This window comes from Lepidochelys kempii, chromosome 16 (assembly GCF_965140265.1).
Source record: "Lepidochelys kempii isolate rLepKem1 chromosome 16, rLepKem1.hap2, whole genome shotgun sequence".
In the NCBI taxonomy this organism is placed as follows: Eukaryota; Metazoa; Chordata; order Testudines; family Cheloniidae; genus Lepidochelys; species Lepidochelys kempii.
In genome coordinates this window covers 11574133-11589905 of record NC_133271.1, presented here as the reverse complement: position 1 = coordinate 11589905, position 15773 = coordinate 11574133, and the positions used below count along the sequence as shown (strand labels likewise).

General features: G+C 52.4%; 1 protein-coding gene across 4 annotated transcripts in view; it reads left to right on the top strand.

Moving 5' to 3' along the window:
- The window catches only part of AKNA (AT-hook transcription factor), a 72149-nt gene that overhangs the window by 4853 nt on the left and 51523 nt on the right, over positions 1 to 15773 (top strand). Inside the window, exon 1 of one of the 4 annotated variants that reach the window (XM_073313986.1) lies at positions 11966 to 12214. The exons of the other annotated variants lie outside the window; for them this stretch is intronic. The gene's annotated coding sequence lies outside the window, so the exon portion shown is untranslated. Of the gene's footprint in view, positions 1 to 11965; positions 12215 to 15773 lie in introns of those variants that run through there. 4 annotated transcript variants of the gene reach the window in all.

Below are 15773 nucleotides of genomic sequence, written 5' to 3'. Positions count from 1 at the left end.
GGCCACTTTTGCAGGATTGCCAACCCCAGGCATTCAAAAATCACGGCAGGCCTCAAAAAAATCATATCATTGGCTGAAAAATGATTAAATGAATAAGAAAATGGGGGGTTATCTTTCCATTTGCTTTCTAGTTGCTGAACCTTTAGGGTTTCACTTGAGGCATGTTTTCAGGCTTTTCTCTACAACCAGGAAGACTAGAAACTACTTCTTTTAAATAATGAAAGCTGAGATTCTCACTTTCTCAGTTGACAGCACTGGGCTTTAAGTAAAACACCAAATATCAAGGTTATTGCAAGAGTTGGCAACACTGCTTAAGGTGACCATATATGGGGCTTTAACTTTAAACACCCTGGCCTAGATCCTCAAAGGTATTTAACCTCCTAACTTCCCTGGATTGCAAGGGTCAGTTTTGACTAGTCATTTTCACGCTTTGTATTGGGTCAGTTTCTAGTCAGTTTCACATTCCACTAGCCAGGCCCTGCAATGTTTGGCATACAAATGGTACAGAGGGTGAATGGTGTTTTACTTTTAAAGTCCAGTGAAAATGTTTGTATTAAATCTTGGAAACATTTCTGTTGGTCTAAGGTTGTGTAAAGACTTGAACTCACAAAACGTATATTTTGGACCGTATTTGACCTGGTAGTGTTCCTTTTTAGTCAGCATTGCTCAGTGAGAGAAATTAGAAGGCTGCAGAGTCTGTGGGCCAGATTCTGCTCTCACCCCAGTGTAAATCTGGAACCATGCCATTAAAGTCCACTGGCTTAACTGAGATCAGAGTCTGGCCCTTCAACTCCGGAGGGAATCTTTTGCATGGCAAAGGGACAAGATGAGTCTGACAGGATAAAGGAGACCATGTCGGTTTTATGGCTGGGTGGCTCATTGCTGCTACCTCCAACTCTGTGCATTGCTGGGTTGCTCATTTTGATATTACCTTTGGCTAAATTACAAACCGGGGGAGTATTTCTAATAAGGGTAATGGTAGCAGGGAGGTGGATGTGTCAAAAGTGAAAGCTCAGCTGGGCTGCCACCCCTGAGGGTTTGGAGGAAACTCGATTTCTCTTTAAGTTCCTGGGAGAAAAGGAAGCTGGGGATAACTGAGCACACCCAAAGGTCTTGATGTGGGGTGTATGTTGTATAGCATGGTGAAAATACAGGGGTTCCAGTGCTGCAATCGCTTACACTTAACTTTACATACACGACTGGTCCTATTGAAATCAACATGTAAAATAAAGCAGGAGTGGGCTAGCGGCTCAGCACTAGAGTAATGAATGAAAACGCAGGATCGGGGAGGGGGGTGGGTGGGTGTGTGTGAGCGAGCGCGCGTCTACTGGATTGTATTAGAACCTCGACTATGTGTCATACATCTTATACTGCTACCAGTTAATGGAGATTTCCTTTAGTTTTAGTACTAACGGCCTGTGTTTTGGGGTAGGACGGTTGAAGTTCTATCCCACCTTAACTTTGGAGTTCCCAGTAGCCCCGGTGGGCAGCATAGTAAAATCCTGGGCCCACAGCCATGTTAGAATATTTCCCTCCTTCTATCCCCCCGGGGCTGTGTGCATGCCTGGAGATGCTGACAGGCTCTCGAATGGGCCCGTTAGTAATAAAAAGCACTTGGCTCTTAGAAAAAATGTGTTTTTGCTAAAGCTTATGCTGGGGTCCTGCCCATGCTGAGAGATGGCTTGGCTAATGAGGGCTCACAGCTAAATGAACAGAGGTGGGAGGACTCACCATTTCTTTCATCCTGCTTTACAGAAACGCTGCCCCAAGTCTGGCACTGGGATGAGTTGGGGCTGTAAATTATTGGGGTGGGAAAGGGGAGGACACAGCCTGTGCCCATGGGGATCTAGGGGAGAGGAAAGGGAGGGCGTGGGCTGTGCCTAGCATGGAGGGTGGGAGTGCGGGGGTGCAGCCTTTGCCTAGGGAGGGGGTGGGGTGGCTGGGAAGGGAAGGGGAGGTGCAGCCTGTGGCCATGCAGGGAGGCAGGCCATGTACGTGCCTCTGCTTCCTTGGCCATGTCCTCTGGCATCCCATTGGGGTTTTAGCTCTGCTCTTTGTTCCCTTTTTTCCCCGTGCCAAGGGCAGTTTTTCTTCTGCCTTCTGCTTGCCTGGATGTTCTTGCAGCTCATGTGGGAATATAGATGTGTCCTCATCCCTCCACTTTGCCCAACTCAGGGCAGAGTCAGGGTGCCAGCTGGAGAAGGGGTCTCGGTCCGGTTCCTAGCGGGACAGGGGCACATGCCCCTCTACTTTAGCATTCTTCTTGGTAGCCTCAGCAGCAAAGCCAAAGTCGACATCGAGATCATTGCTACTGAGCTCCCCTCTCGGCCCTGGGGCTGGTGTGGTTTGTTCACTCAGGATCTGCCTAATTCTGAGCCTGCTCCTGCTCCCACTGCCTTCAGTGGCTGCAGGATCAAGCCCTTCCGTTCCCAAGTTCACCTTCCTCTTACGTCTCTGGGTGACACCCCAGGGACCCTCGTGCCACTCCAATAAGTGACCTGCCCCGCCCTGCTCTGGGAGCAAAGCCCCCTCTCGCTGTACAGCTGCACTACAGACATGGCAGATGGGCAAGTTAGTGCTGTGTGGCTGGAACAGGCCTCTTCCTAAACTGACTCACCTGCAGACTCCTTGGCTGCTAAGAGAAAAACCTTCCCCCTACGTGAGCCTGAGAGACGGGCAGCAGGCAGTCATGGCTGGGCTTTTATGGGCTTCATTGGACTTTATTGGCAGGTGTCTCCTGCCTCCTCCTCCTCTATGCCCCCCAGTGAAGGTCCCCACCCCTGTTATGGTAGGAGGCAGGAGTCTGGTCCTGATGAGAGCAGGGTGTTAGCTGGACTCATCTCTCTGACTCTGCGCACCTCGGGTTAAAGAACTGCTTGGCTCGGATCACTCCTGAGCTGTGATTGTGTTTGCCAACAGTGGCAGATGGAGACGTGTCTGGGAGAATCCCCCACCCATCTCTCAAGGAGACATGTCTCTGGGTATTTTACTCCCTCTCCAGGGTTTGACAAGCCAGCAATGGGAGTCTGGCAACCTCCCCTCTCCATGCAGAGAATTAGATCTTATGATCCGCTCTTATGGCACCAGGTTCAAACCATTGTTCCATCCCGTGAACCGAGCCCAGCAGCCAGATGTCCTGATGGCTCTATACGGGCCCCCCTTGCTTTGCTGCTCCCTTCCAGAGAATGGGGTCACAAGTGCAGTCGGTTTTAGCCTTAGCCCACAGGGATAGTTATGGTAACCAGGTATTTAATCTCCAAACCAATACACTTTTCCAAGGGCTTTCGTTGGGCACTGGGGCAGGAGGCATGTGGGAAGGTGGGGTGGACTGTCTGGGAGGAATGTTATTGAGTAGGGATCAGCAAACTTTGGCACACGGCCCATCAGGGAAAGCCCCTGGTGGGCCAGGCCGGTTTGTTTACCTGCTGCGTCCACAGGTTTGGCCGACTGCAGCTCCCACTGGCCGCGGTTCGCCGCTCCAGGCCAATAGGGCCTGCGGGAAGTGCCGCGGGCTGAGGGATGTGCTGGCCGCCGCTTTCCGCAGCCCCCATTGGCCTGGAGCGGCGAACCGCAGCCAGTGGGAGCTGCGATCGGCCGAACCTGTGGACGCAGCAGGTAAACAAACCGGCCCGGCCCACCAGGGGCTTTCTCTGATGGGCCGCGTGCCAAAGGTTGCCGATCCCTGTTATAGGGGAAGGGACCTGGGTTGTTGGAGGGCTGGTGGTTCGGAAAGTGGGGCATGCCCTTTTGGTTGGCCTTCTAGCCTCTTCCTCCCCTCCTGCGTCGGCGCCCCTACCTTCAGGCTGAGTGAGGCTTAGCAGCTGGCTGGCCGCTGCAATCTCGCTCTTGGAATTCTCCTTTGTTCTGAGGTGAACGGCTTTGGGGGGCAACCTGCTCGGAGGTGTGCTGGACGTTTATCCCTCCAGGGCCCTTGGGCAGAGCTGTGGCCCAGTCGAGCAGTGCTGCGGGTCAGGGCTGAGGTGCGTTGTTGGCAGAGCAGTGCACGGGCTGGGCTGGGATTGCAGAGAGGACCGCAGGACAGGATCGCGTGCGCTGGCAAAGCAGAGTTGGGGTGGGGACGAGCCCGGGATATTGGCAGAGCAGCGCACGGACCAGGCAGGAGCAGCAGAGGGTGCTGCAGGTCATGAGTGAGCTCAGGAGCATATGTACAGGCCTAAACTATATCACCCCCTTACCATCCACAAACACTCAGGTTCCTCGTTCACTCGAGCATTTCACAACAGAAAAGGGGGCGAAAGTAGCAGGGGCACAGACAAGAAAGGAGCCAGTAAATGCAGCGATTGCCTTGGTGCTCACGTGAAAGCATGCCAAGCTTTGCCTGCCTCCAGCTGGGTGCCGCTGGGTCAAGTTCCCAGAAAGCGGCTGAAGCCATGCTCAGCAAAGGGAACGCCGGGAGTAGGGGGCTTTTGTCCACGTGTGTGGGGGGGGGCAAGCAGCCCGCAACCAGCGATGGATAATACCGAAGAGCAGAGCCAGGCTGATTTCTCAAAGTGGGAGCAGGGCGCTTTCCCTTCCCATGACTTCCCCTTTCAGTCAGCTGTCAGCGTCATGCTGTGTGTGGTGCCCGCACAGACTGCTGAGCAACGCCCTGTTTGGCTGGCAGATCATACTCCCTAGCCCCTCTCATCTGTGGTCGCCCTCAGGGTTGCTGGGGTTGGAAGGATTCCTGATTCTTACGTTATACTTTTGCTACTTGTTATTTATTGTCTCAAGCAGTCATGGTTCCCTTTCCATCACACTCTTGGCTGCAGCAAAGAAACCTAACCTGCTTCCCTTTCGCTCATAGAAAGGGAAGGGTGGCAGGCTGTCTACTCTAATCTGATCATTTCTTCTGGTCCTTTCTGTCTCTTTCATTTTCACTCACTGTCCAGGACTGGAGACCATCATTCCCCTCTCCCCCCCGCCCCTCCACACACACACACACACACACACTTACACTTCAAAGTGACTTTTGATTTTAAGTTCTGGAGAAGTGGTAAGAAACTGTTCTTGAGTTTCAGCCAAAGGTCACTGTGATTGTATGTATCATCTGCTTCTAGGTTAGCAGGAAAGAGCAAATTTTCTTCTCAGGTTAGGTTTTGTAAAACAATCATCTTTTACCAAACCCAAGTCAATACACACAAGTTTGCAAGAAGAATTCATACAAAAAGAGGGTTTTTTAATTAATTTTAATCTTTCTCTGTGTTTGCAATATTGCCAAACCTAGGTACTCAAAGAATCATGAGATTAAACAAACAAACAAAACAACAACAAAAACGTTGGACATCTTTTGTTTGCCATGTGATTTTTGAGCATATAAGGGTTTACATTTTCAAGCTTTTCTCTGCAATCATGAGGGCCAGAAATTTCATATTTGATAAAAGGAAAGCTTAGATTCTCACGAAACAACATGAACTCCAGAAACTGGGGCTTTCAGAAAACCACTGAGTATCACAAGACTCTCAATAAAATCATGACCTTTAGCAAGGCCTTTTGCAACTCAGATGTTGCAGCATTGTGCTAGGGCAGGGGAACAAGTGAAACTGACCAGTCGAGTCCTGGGCTCTCGCCCCCCATAAAGTAGTGTGGGGAACTCAGTTTCAAGGACTGTGGCAGGGTATGGGTCTGATGAAGGGAGGTGGACAGCAAGAGGGTATGCTGGGGGGAGGCTGGTAGAGTATGTGTGGTGGGAGGTTGTGAATGGATGAGGGCGTGTTTCGGGGTTGTGGTACATGGGGTAAACTAGAGATCTGGTGATGGGGAAGTGTTCGGGATGAGCTTCTAGGTGAGAGGGATTTAGTGTATGGGTGAGAGGATATGGGGGGGGATCTGTTATGGGATATCGTGCGTGTCTTTCTGAGGGAGGGGGATTTTGCGGGTTGTCTGTTTCAGGGGTGTCCAGGGGTTGTCTATGGGACATAGTGGGATATTCAATTGTCTGGAGAGAGCGTGTGGGGATGAATGGCAAAGGAAGGGAAGAAGCATGACAGGATTAGTGACCCGGTTCCCCACTCCAGAAGGAGAGACGGCAGCCCGGTAATCAGAAGCACTGGAACACCATACTGGCTCCCACAAACGGTGCCGGGACGCCATTCCATACCACTGGGGCAAAAACTAACATAAATGTCAAAAAGCAAATTAGGAGCCAGATCTTCAGTGTAAATCAGACTCACGCCATTGAGGTCACTGGAGCTACGCTGGTCTCCATCAGCTGAGAATTTTCCCAAGTGATTGGGATGATGGCAGTGCCTAGAAACCTCAGCCCCATTGGGTTAGGCACTGCACAGACACAATAAACAAATGGTCCCACTCCTCAGAGCTTCTGTGCTCTCTCATTGCAACAACCTCAGGTGTGTGTTACCCACACTGGTAGGAAACATTAATTGTTTTAAACCCTCTTTTAACGTGTGCACAATAACGCACACGAACAATGTCAGGGCTCGTATCCTGCCCGATGCCCGGTCACTTCCTTCCGTTTCTCTATCAAAACATTGCTCCTGTCCAGAACGTTGACGGAATTGTTTCATTGTCCTGCATCCTTCGCCCTTTGTAGCAATAACTCCTAAGAGTTCTGTACTTAACACGCCTGTTTCTTTAAGCTGGTTTGATTTTATTTCAAGTGGGTTTATTTTGGCTTTGGGGTACAGTGGAACTTGATTACGGCGACTCCAAACCTGGGGCAGCTTCACTTCTAGCGGAACGGCATACCCAGAGAGATTCAGGGCCATGCACAGGTTATATTTGTAGGTTGGGGGGGGAAAGTGTGCGTTTAGTTTGGGCTTAGCTAGTACATGTGGGCTATGCCTGACCTAAATGCAGTCACTTTTCCCTGTGGAGACCAGGCATTATAGATTACAAGTTCTTAGAGGCCAGGAGCATCTTTTTTCATAGAATCATAGGACTGGAAGGGACCTCGAGAGGTCTTATAGTCCAGACCCCTGCACTCAAGGCAAAATTAAGTATTATCTAGACCATCCCTAAGTATTATGTAGACCATCGACTGGGGCTCCTTGGTGCTACCGCAGTACAGATCGTTCACAATAATAATTAGAATAAGGGGGAAGTCCAAAATAATGTCACTGTGAACAGAGGATTCCTCTGAACTGGAGTTGCCACATGTGCTGTGTGATGCATGGGGACTGTTTGGGAATTGCATTCTGCTCCAATGAAGGACATGGCACGCTCTTTCTGGGATCACCGTCCCTAGTCACAACTTGCATTGGGTGGCATTTGTATTTGTTGAGAAGATTTTTAAAAAATGAATGGAAAAAACATGAAAACAAAGAGTCATAATGAGTTCCGGTGCCAGACTGAGCCTGAAGCCGCATCGTTAAGTCCCCAAGAGACCTGATCCTGAATTCCTGGCATGCCCAACACTGCTGGGATTTCTGTGTGTGTACAGAATTCAGGGATTAGGCCCAGAACGAGCAACGTCCTGCCCTTTGGCATTCAGCTTGAGCTATCAGACCCCTCGCAGTTCCCTTTGACTTGTTCGCAAGTTCCTCTGTCCACTCCATCCAGCCTAATGGGGCTGATCCAAAGCCCTTTGACTCTTTCCCTTGACATCAGTGGGCTTTGGACCAGGCTCTGTATCCTTTCACTCCAACACAAACACAGTGTGGCTGGGGCTCCATCTCCAAAGCTGGCCCGATCTGGGAGGGTACCAGCACCTTGGCATGTCTTTGGTTGTGAAAGGGAAAAGGTTGAGTAGCTCCCCTATGCAGTGAAGAGCGGAGGCTAGCAGGGTGCCCACTGCCATCATGACTACATCTCTTGGGGCATCTGGCCCACAGTGGATATAAAGGATGATGATGAAGAACAAGGGTGTGTCCCCATTCAAAGATACAGCAGGAGTGATCTCCATCTGTCTTAGGTGTTTGTAGGGTTCCCGTCACTGGAGTATTTGAGCACCTTACACTCCTGAATGTATTTATCCTTACAATACCCCTCTGAGATAAGGTAGTGCTGTTTATCCCCATTTTACAGATAGGAAACTGAGGCACAGAAAGACCAAGTGACTTGCCCAGCTCTGTGGCAGATCAAGGAATCAAACCCAAGTCTCAAGAGCCTCAGGCTAGTGCCTCGAGCACTGGACCAATCTTTCTATAGTCTCATCACAACGTGGCACAGACTTGGGGGATGACCTTGAGCCCACTTTGCCCGGCCCCTGCCTAGGAAGAAGTGGCTGGAAGTATTGGGTCTGTTCCCCTCTGTTCTAGAGCAGCCTCTCTCCTAGTCCTGACCACAGCAAATCAAAGCACATTCCAGTCCATGCAGAGGTTTCAGTTACTGCAGAGGGTTGGCAAATCTCCTCCTCCTCCTCGCTAATTACACAGTAAGAGCTTAATTACCCTCTCATGAATATGCCAGCACATAACACGCCCCCAGCATGCCAATTACAGCACTGCTGTTCCGGGGAGTGATGATTACCCCTCTCTTCTCTGCTCCCCATTGTGTGTAATTATACAGGGCTCTCAAGTACCGGGGCTGCTCAGGCCACAGGGCTGCGAGACCAGCCCTGCTTCTCTCTGCCCGAGGTGCTGAGCTGCATTTAAATGCAAATATTTGTTCCAGAAATGGGCAAGCCTCAGTGGCTCAGCTTGGATCATCGCCAGAGAGTTTGGCAGCTTCTCGGCACCTCCGAATCTCTGGGGACTGCAGAGCTGGGTGTCTGGGAGCAGGGGGTGGCTCTGAGCGTTTGGATGTTCCTGGCGATCTGAAATACAAAGAAACAGCCTCTCTTGCATCCTGTGGGCTTCGTTTTGGGCTGAAGGTTGGGTTCAGTTTTTATTTTGCCAGTACCACTTTGCCCTTCTCTAATTCATTCCCACATTGCAGCCCCTCCCTTCCCTTCTCTTTCTGAGCCCAGTTGTCGGCACTACGGGTTCTCAAGTTCCTTTTCCTCTTCCGGGGCTCAATCCAGCACCCTTAGATGTCAATCGAAAGACTTGGGTGGGCCCATACTGCAAGATGCTGGTGGTATTGCCATGGACGCTGAATGCTTGTTGTGCAGAAAATAGCATGCATCGTTCCTGTCTTTCCCCTGTGCCCTGGGCAGCCGCTAAATGATGTTGTCACCTTGCATCCTGCTGGGGAGGCGTCGGCACCCCTGGCACTCCTGCCAGATGGTAACGGGTGATGGGGAGACAACTGCAGGAGTCAGCTCATGCCCAGATCCTGAACAATCAGAGACTTGTCTACAATTGTATCCTGTTACCTCTCCATGCCTGTGGCACGTCTCTCTCCTTAGCCTCCAGTCCAGAGCCTGGGGTCTCCTACCTGCCACTGGGGCCTGCTATCACCTTCTCCTCCAGGGAGAAGCTGGCATGCTTTGATGCCAAACTCTAGGGTCGCCTTTGCTTAGAAGCAGCAAGTGTGAAGGAGAAGAACGTCGGTCCTTAGTCATCGCTGTGTGTGATGCTGTCTGGAGGCTGCTTCCAAACCTGGGTCTAGGAGCGTGCTGTTTGAAAGCCAGCCTCTTCTCCCTCTGCGTGACTCTCCTGTTGTTTCAAATACTCTGTGTGCGCATGATGTCACCTGCATGAGTGTATTGCTGGGGAAAGGTGCTGACCCGGCAGTCCTGGATGCTGGAATCCTCTGTCTACAGTTCTTCGAAGGCATCTCCTTGCCTTATCCATGAAGCGTCTGCAGCATTGTCAGCAGCAGGGCAAGGTTTCCCCCACGCACTCTCACCCATGGGCCTTGGTCCTGACGTGATGCCCTTACCTCTTGCGGGTGGGAGAGGCGGTTCAGTCTTCAGTCTAATTCAATCCCCCTCTGCCTCCCTGCTCAGACTTCCCACAGCGGTCATATGGACCGCCATCCACTAGGACACCCATTGAGCTAATCCGATTGATTATGGTAGTGCCTAAAGCCCAACCAAGAATGGGGTCCCGTTGTGCTAGGCGCTGGACAAACACTGAATAGCCAGACAGGCCTCGCCCCGAAGAGCTGCGAATCTAAATAGACAAGACAGTCGCAGCGTGGCGGGAAGGGTTGTAACACACAGGTAGAGTAAACAATGGGACGGCCACAGACTGAGAGCAGCCCCTCTTTTCTCCTCGACCACCAAACAACCAGAGAGTGCCTGTTGCTTTCAGCTGGTGGTGCGGCCGCTCAGCGCCTGGGAGCACTAAAGCCCTTGGCACTAACAGCCTGGATTGTACTTGAACTGGCAACCTAATGGTGAAACACTCTGCATCCTGTTAACGGCCCCTGACCCAGCCACAGTATTACGCTGATGAATTTTTGTGTTGCAGGGGCACCTGGAGGTTCCCCAGCAAGATCAGAACCACATTGTGCTGGGGCTATACAAACAGTGAGAAAGGGAGTCCCTGCCCCCAGGAGTTTACAGTCTAAATAGACAAGACAGACAAAGGGTGAGAGGGGAAACTGAGGCACGGAGTGGAAAAGCGCCTTGCCCAGGGTCACCCAGCAGGTCCGTGTAGAGGTGGAACTGGAACCCAGGTCTCATGAATCCCTGTCCAGTGCTGTATCCACTAGACCATGCAGTCTCCCTAAGTAGGCCTTTTACTGCTAAAAAAAGATAGTCTCGGGTGATGCGCCTCCATGCAACAGTTCTCTGCCTAGATGCCCCTGACAATAGTTTGTGCGGGGGCCAAACCGCTTTATGGAAAGGGTCCTATTGCAGGATCCCAAGGATGTTGCCAATAGACCAAGTTTTATGTTGGCCTTGCATGGGGAATTTGTATTCTATTTTCTTGACTTTTTTTTTAAACATATGGGTCAGAACACAGAGCTGCTTATTAAGTTTTGCACAGCTCCAACTATCCCTTCATTCTGGTGTGTGTCATATTCCTCCTCCCGTCCCCCGGGGCAGAACGGACTGGCGGAGTGCAGTCCTTGTCAACGCAGATCAGCTGCCTGCACCCCACTGTGGAAGAGGCAGCGCGGAGTAATGTAGGAAGAGGCATGGTCTTGTGGTCAAAACACAAGAACTAGCTGTCAGGAGATCTGGGGCCAAGTCCTCTGCCGCAGGCTTTCTGTGTGACCTTGGGTTCCTCGCTTCCCCATCCACGAAATGGGGAGGAGGATACTTCCCTCCCCGGAGGTATGGTGAGGATACATCTGTGTGCTAGTGAGATGCTGTAGTGTTGGGGGGGCTGTAGAAACGGAGACCCCAACAAGATGCAGCTTCATAGACACGAGGGCAGAAGGAACCCGCAACACCAAAAGAGGAACCTCAGATACTGCAATATGGGAGGAGCGAAATCTTCAAAGCCAGCTCAAGTCAGCACGAGCATTTTATAAAGGAGGGATGTCCCTCTGTGAATATCCCCAAAGGGAGGTCATTAGCGACCAAAGGCTGTTACCGTCCGATTCATTCAATGACACGAGTTGGTAGCTCGCCATTCAGTTCCCAGCAGAGGTGACCACATCACACAAGCTAATCTCATGTCTGCCAAACCCTGGTTAGGAGGGATGGTCCCTGGTTTCTTAGCACCGGTCGCTTTCCCCACTCTACACCTCCGAGACATCTCCCAGCCCTGTCATACTGTAGGTGTGGCCCCAGTTTTCTCACCAGGTGCCCCTCTTTGGAGATATGTAGATAGGCGTCTTTGTGCAGTATCAGCCAAGGACTGAATGCACAGTGGGCACTGAATGCCGCCCTCGCCCCTAGAGGTGGCACATTGGCCGAGCAGCATGGAAGGAGCTTGCCCTACCGCTGCCCCTGCTCTGTGGATAGCGGGCTCCAGGGGTTAGAGTCCAGCACTAAATTCACCAGAGATAGTGGATCCATTTTAAAGCTGCAGCTAAGACGGAATCCCTGGAAGGGATTATAGTATGGCTGCAGGAAGAGGTGGGGATGGTGGGATGAACCGTCTGGACACACGGGGCTTGTGCCAGCCTGCAGGGCTCGATGGGGTTAAGAAGTTTTGTCTGTGCACACACACACGTGAAAACTTGTAGGAAATCTGCCTGCACGCTTCCTGCTTCTGCCTTCGAAAGCGAGATTGGGGGCGGGGAGGGAGCGCGTGGGGAGAGGCTCCTCAGTCTGACAGCACAGGCTGGAGAGGAGCCAGGGGCGCCTGAGAGCTGGAGGGAGAGAGACAGAGAGAGACTTTAGGAAAGAGGTGATCTGAGCTCCGCAGGGCTGCACGGCTCTGAGGACCCAAAGCAGGGAGCCAGGCTGCGCTCGGGGGTGTGGAAAGTGGCTCCTATAACGGCTAAGGGAGAAGGCAGAAAGCAGCAGGTGAGTGTATCTAACCTTCCAACCCCACTGCTTCGGCTCCCCCAGGGTTGCCAGCAACTGGGCAGCCCCTGTGCTCTCCTGATGTCGGGCACTTCGCCAGCTGGAGGGTTGGAATATCTGGGGTCTTTGCTCAGAGCCCAGTTTCCGGGCAGCAGAGCGGAGAAGGAAACAGAGGCTGGCGCAGGCTAGAGAGGCCAGAAGGCAGCAGGATGCAGTGTGGGGTGGGCACGCCAGGCCGTGTGGAGGCCGGGCAAAGGGAAGCCCAGGCACCATGGCTCCAGCATTTCAAGTGATGTTGTCACCACGGTATCCAGCTCTGATGCTGCTTCTTCCACTCCCCGTCTGGGCGCTCTGCCTTGCTCCCCGGCCATCCGGTGTCTCCTGAGCCCGACAGTTAATGTCGTTGCTGCCCCAAAGCAGCGAGACTTTCTGTTGCTCTGTTTTGCCTCGGTGGGGATTTCCTGCAGCGTGCGGGGGGCGCGTGTGAAGCAAGAGGCCGCCCGGTCTGAGTGCTGCGGTGATCACAGCTTTGTTTATAGCTGTTGCCTAGGCTGTGGCTAAGCGAGTCAGACAGGCCTGAACCTCAAAGGGTGGATCCAGGTCCAAACTCGTGCCAGGTTGTTCCCAAGGCTCATGTTTGACCCGAGCTGGAGTCCGCCCGGAAGTGGGGAGAGGGATAGAGTCTTCGTAGGGAGCAGGTTCATCCTGGCAGGTTTTGGGTAACTGGGCTGCTGTGAGGTTTGTCGAACTTGGGTGGGGGGGTTGCTTCTTGGTCTGAGCTTTGCACTGGAGGTTTTGTTCCTCTTCCTGCCTCTGGGCTGCCCTGTCCCAGGCTGGAGCGTCAGTTACTTGTAGATGCTGAGAATCCCTTGCCTGCCCAGGCTCCTGGCTCCAGTTCTGCTGTTTCCAGCAGTAGAGACAAGGGGTCGAATCGCCATGGAACACTGAGCATCTTGGAGCGGATCCAAGTCCAAAAAGACTCAACCAGCTCCTCAGTGGGGGTGTTCGGATGTCCAAGTTGGATGGATTTCCCTCCTCCTCCCCCTCCCATGGTCCACAATGCTTTGGGGCCTGATTCTGTCCCCCTTGCTCACCATGAGTAATACCAGGGTTGGCCGCATTGAAATCGTTGCTTTACTCCTGGAACAAAGCACGACTTGGTGCGAGTGAGGTTGGCAGAACTGGGCTCTCAATGACCACTTGTCTGAATGAAATGCCCTGTGCCTCTTTTCTACCGCTATGATCAATTGCTAGGGTCACATTGATACAGGCACAATGCTCCGGCTGTAGGCAGCCCACTGCATAATTGTCCCCTGTCAGGTTTCTGGCACTTTTCTGACCATCTGCAGCTGGCCACTGTCAGGCAGGACACTGAATGAGATGGACCGTTCATCTGATCTGCTGTGGTCATTTCTGTGCTCCCAGGATCCTTTGCAGCTGACACTCCTTTTAGTAGGATTCGTCTAAGCTTTTCACCACCAGTAGCCCAAGCAACCAGCAGTCATCCAGCAGGGATCCCACCTCCAGTTTACCGATCCGGCTAATACAGTCGCTAATTCCCAGTCCAAAGCTGCAGTATCACAAGGCACTCCCTCTGCCCCTCCGTTGCTACCAATGTGATCTTAGCACCAAAGCTGATTATAGCTAATTGCAAGTAAAATCAGTTAGCCCCTTTGTGCTCACCGACTCATAGCTACATCAGCCATAGCCTAGCGTTCCACCCAGAGTCCTTGAGCAGCCTTGCTGTAACCTACCATGCAGCCCGGGTCAGGGGCCAACCTCTAGGAACAAACGTGTGTGTGTTGTGATTGAGGGGAACGTTTTGATTAAGGAAGCCAATCTGAGTTTTTCCAGAGGCATGGGTGTGCTAATTCTGAGCAACAGTAAGAGAAGAAGCTATTTGGTTGATGAGTAAAACTGAATGAATGAGTCTTGGCAGCGTCATTGCGAAATGAAAATGGCCTGGATTCCCGCTTTCCCAGGGCATAGGGCGTGTGTTTGGGCGTTTCACACCGTTGGTCTGGGTTGTAACGAGTATGTTGGGAGAAGCCACGCTGCCTGTGTGGCTTGTAGGGAGTTTGACACACAGCTCCTGTGGCCTGGAGGGAGTTTGTGTTGATGGCTGTGGTTTGACACCCTGAGAGAAAACAAAACACTAATTTAACACCAGTTATCTCTTGAGAGCTATTTTCTCTTCCATTGGGTCTGACTGTAGCAGGGAGTCCTGTTCGGAAAGTTACACGGGTTGTAATGATGCAGGCGGCTCAGAACCAGCTCCTGCCGCTGCTTTGAAAGGGCTGTGGGTTTCTGGAGTTGCGCCAGGGGAAAAGAGCAGTAAGGGAAGCAAAGCTGGGCAACCTGGATGTGAATCATGCATCTTTCCCGACTCCTGCTTCTGTGCATGCAGGCACACATGCCGCAAGACCCATGTTTTCCAAAGTGACCACTGATTCTGGGTACCCAATTTAAGGCACCTTGGGCTTGATTCTCAGTGGGGCCGAGCACCCACCACTGGCATCAATGGGACCCGCGGGTGCTCAGCACTTCTGAAAATCTGGTGTCTGCCTCAAGTTGGGCACCCAAAATCAGGGACAGCTTTTGAAAATTTGGGTTTAAAACTCCAGGCCAGAAGGAAGCCTCCCAGAAAACCCGGGCACTGTTACCACCTGCTGTGGGTGCTTCCCTCCCATTCATGAATGTACGGGCCACCTCCAGTCCCACTGGAGATCTCAGACCATTTCCATGGCAGCAGCCGGGACTGCTTCGGCGAAAAATGTAGCTGGAAGACAGGTGGGAGAGAGCTGGGGAAGATTCTAGGCAGAAGCCTTATGGTTGGGTAACTCGAGGGATGACACTGTTTGCTTTATCCCAGCAAAGCTCCCTGTTCAGTGTTAGCAGAAATCAGTTTTCCCTGTGGCTCTTTACCACTCTCTCCTGGTGCGCCGCTGAGATCAAGGCAGTGCTGCTGGCTCATTGACCTGCAGAAGACGACGAGTTGGTGAGTTGCTGTCTGGCTCCCAGCAGTGGCCCCGCCCATGAAAACCACCCCCCCTCCCCGACTGACTTTAGCCAGCTTGCTTGTTAGCCATCCCAGCCGAGGACCAGGGCCCTGAACACTACAGGGTTTCTATCACATTCTTTACCAGAGTGTCTGAGTGTCTAGTAGGGGCCCCCTGCAGATTAGGCTCAGGCCTGTTGGCAGGGCAGTGTTGGGAGAAGCTGCCACCACCCTTGCCCATGCTGGGCCTGGCCTGTGGGTGGATAATATCAGCCTCCAGTGCTCCTGGTTTTGTTCTGGCTGGTGATGATGGGAGGGGGCAGGAGATGGGAGGTGACTGTGTGCCCTACTGCCAGGCCTTGGGGGCTCTGAGCCTCCCCACTCAGAGTCAGGTTCCCGTTGGCTCTGAGCTGCAGCTCCGGCTCCGAGCGGCTGCCCGTTCACCTGAGGGAGCTGGGGTCGCAGCCAGCAGCGGGGCCGTGCTGTGGCTGCCGTTCTGCGGCCACCTGCTCACCTGTGATGCAGAGGGGTGCGGGTTTGGAGCAGGCACAGAGTGCCGAA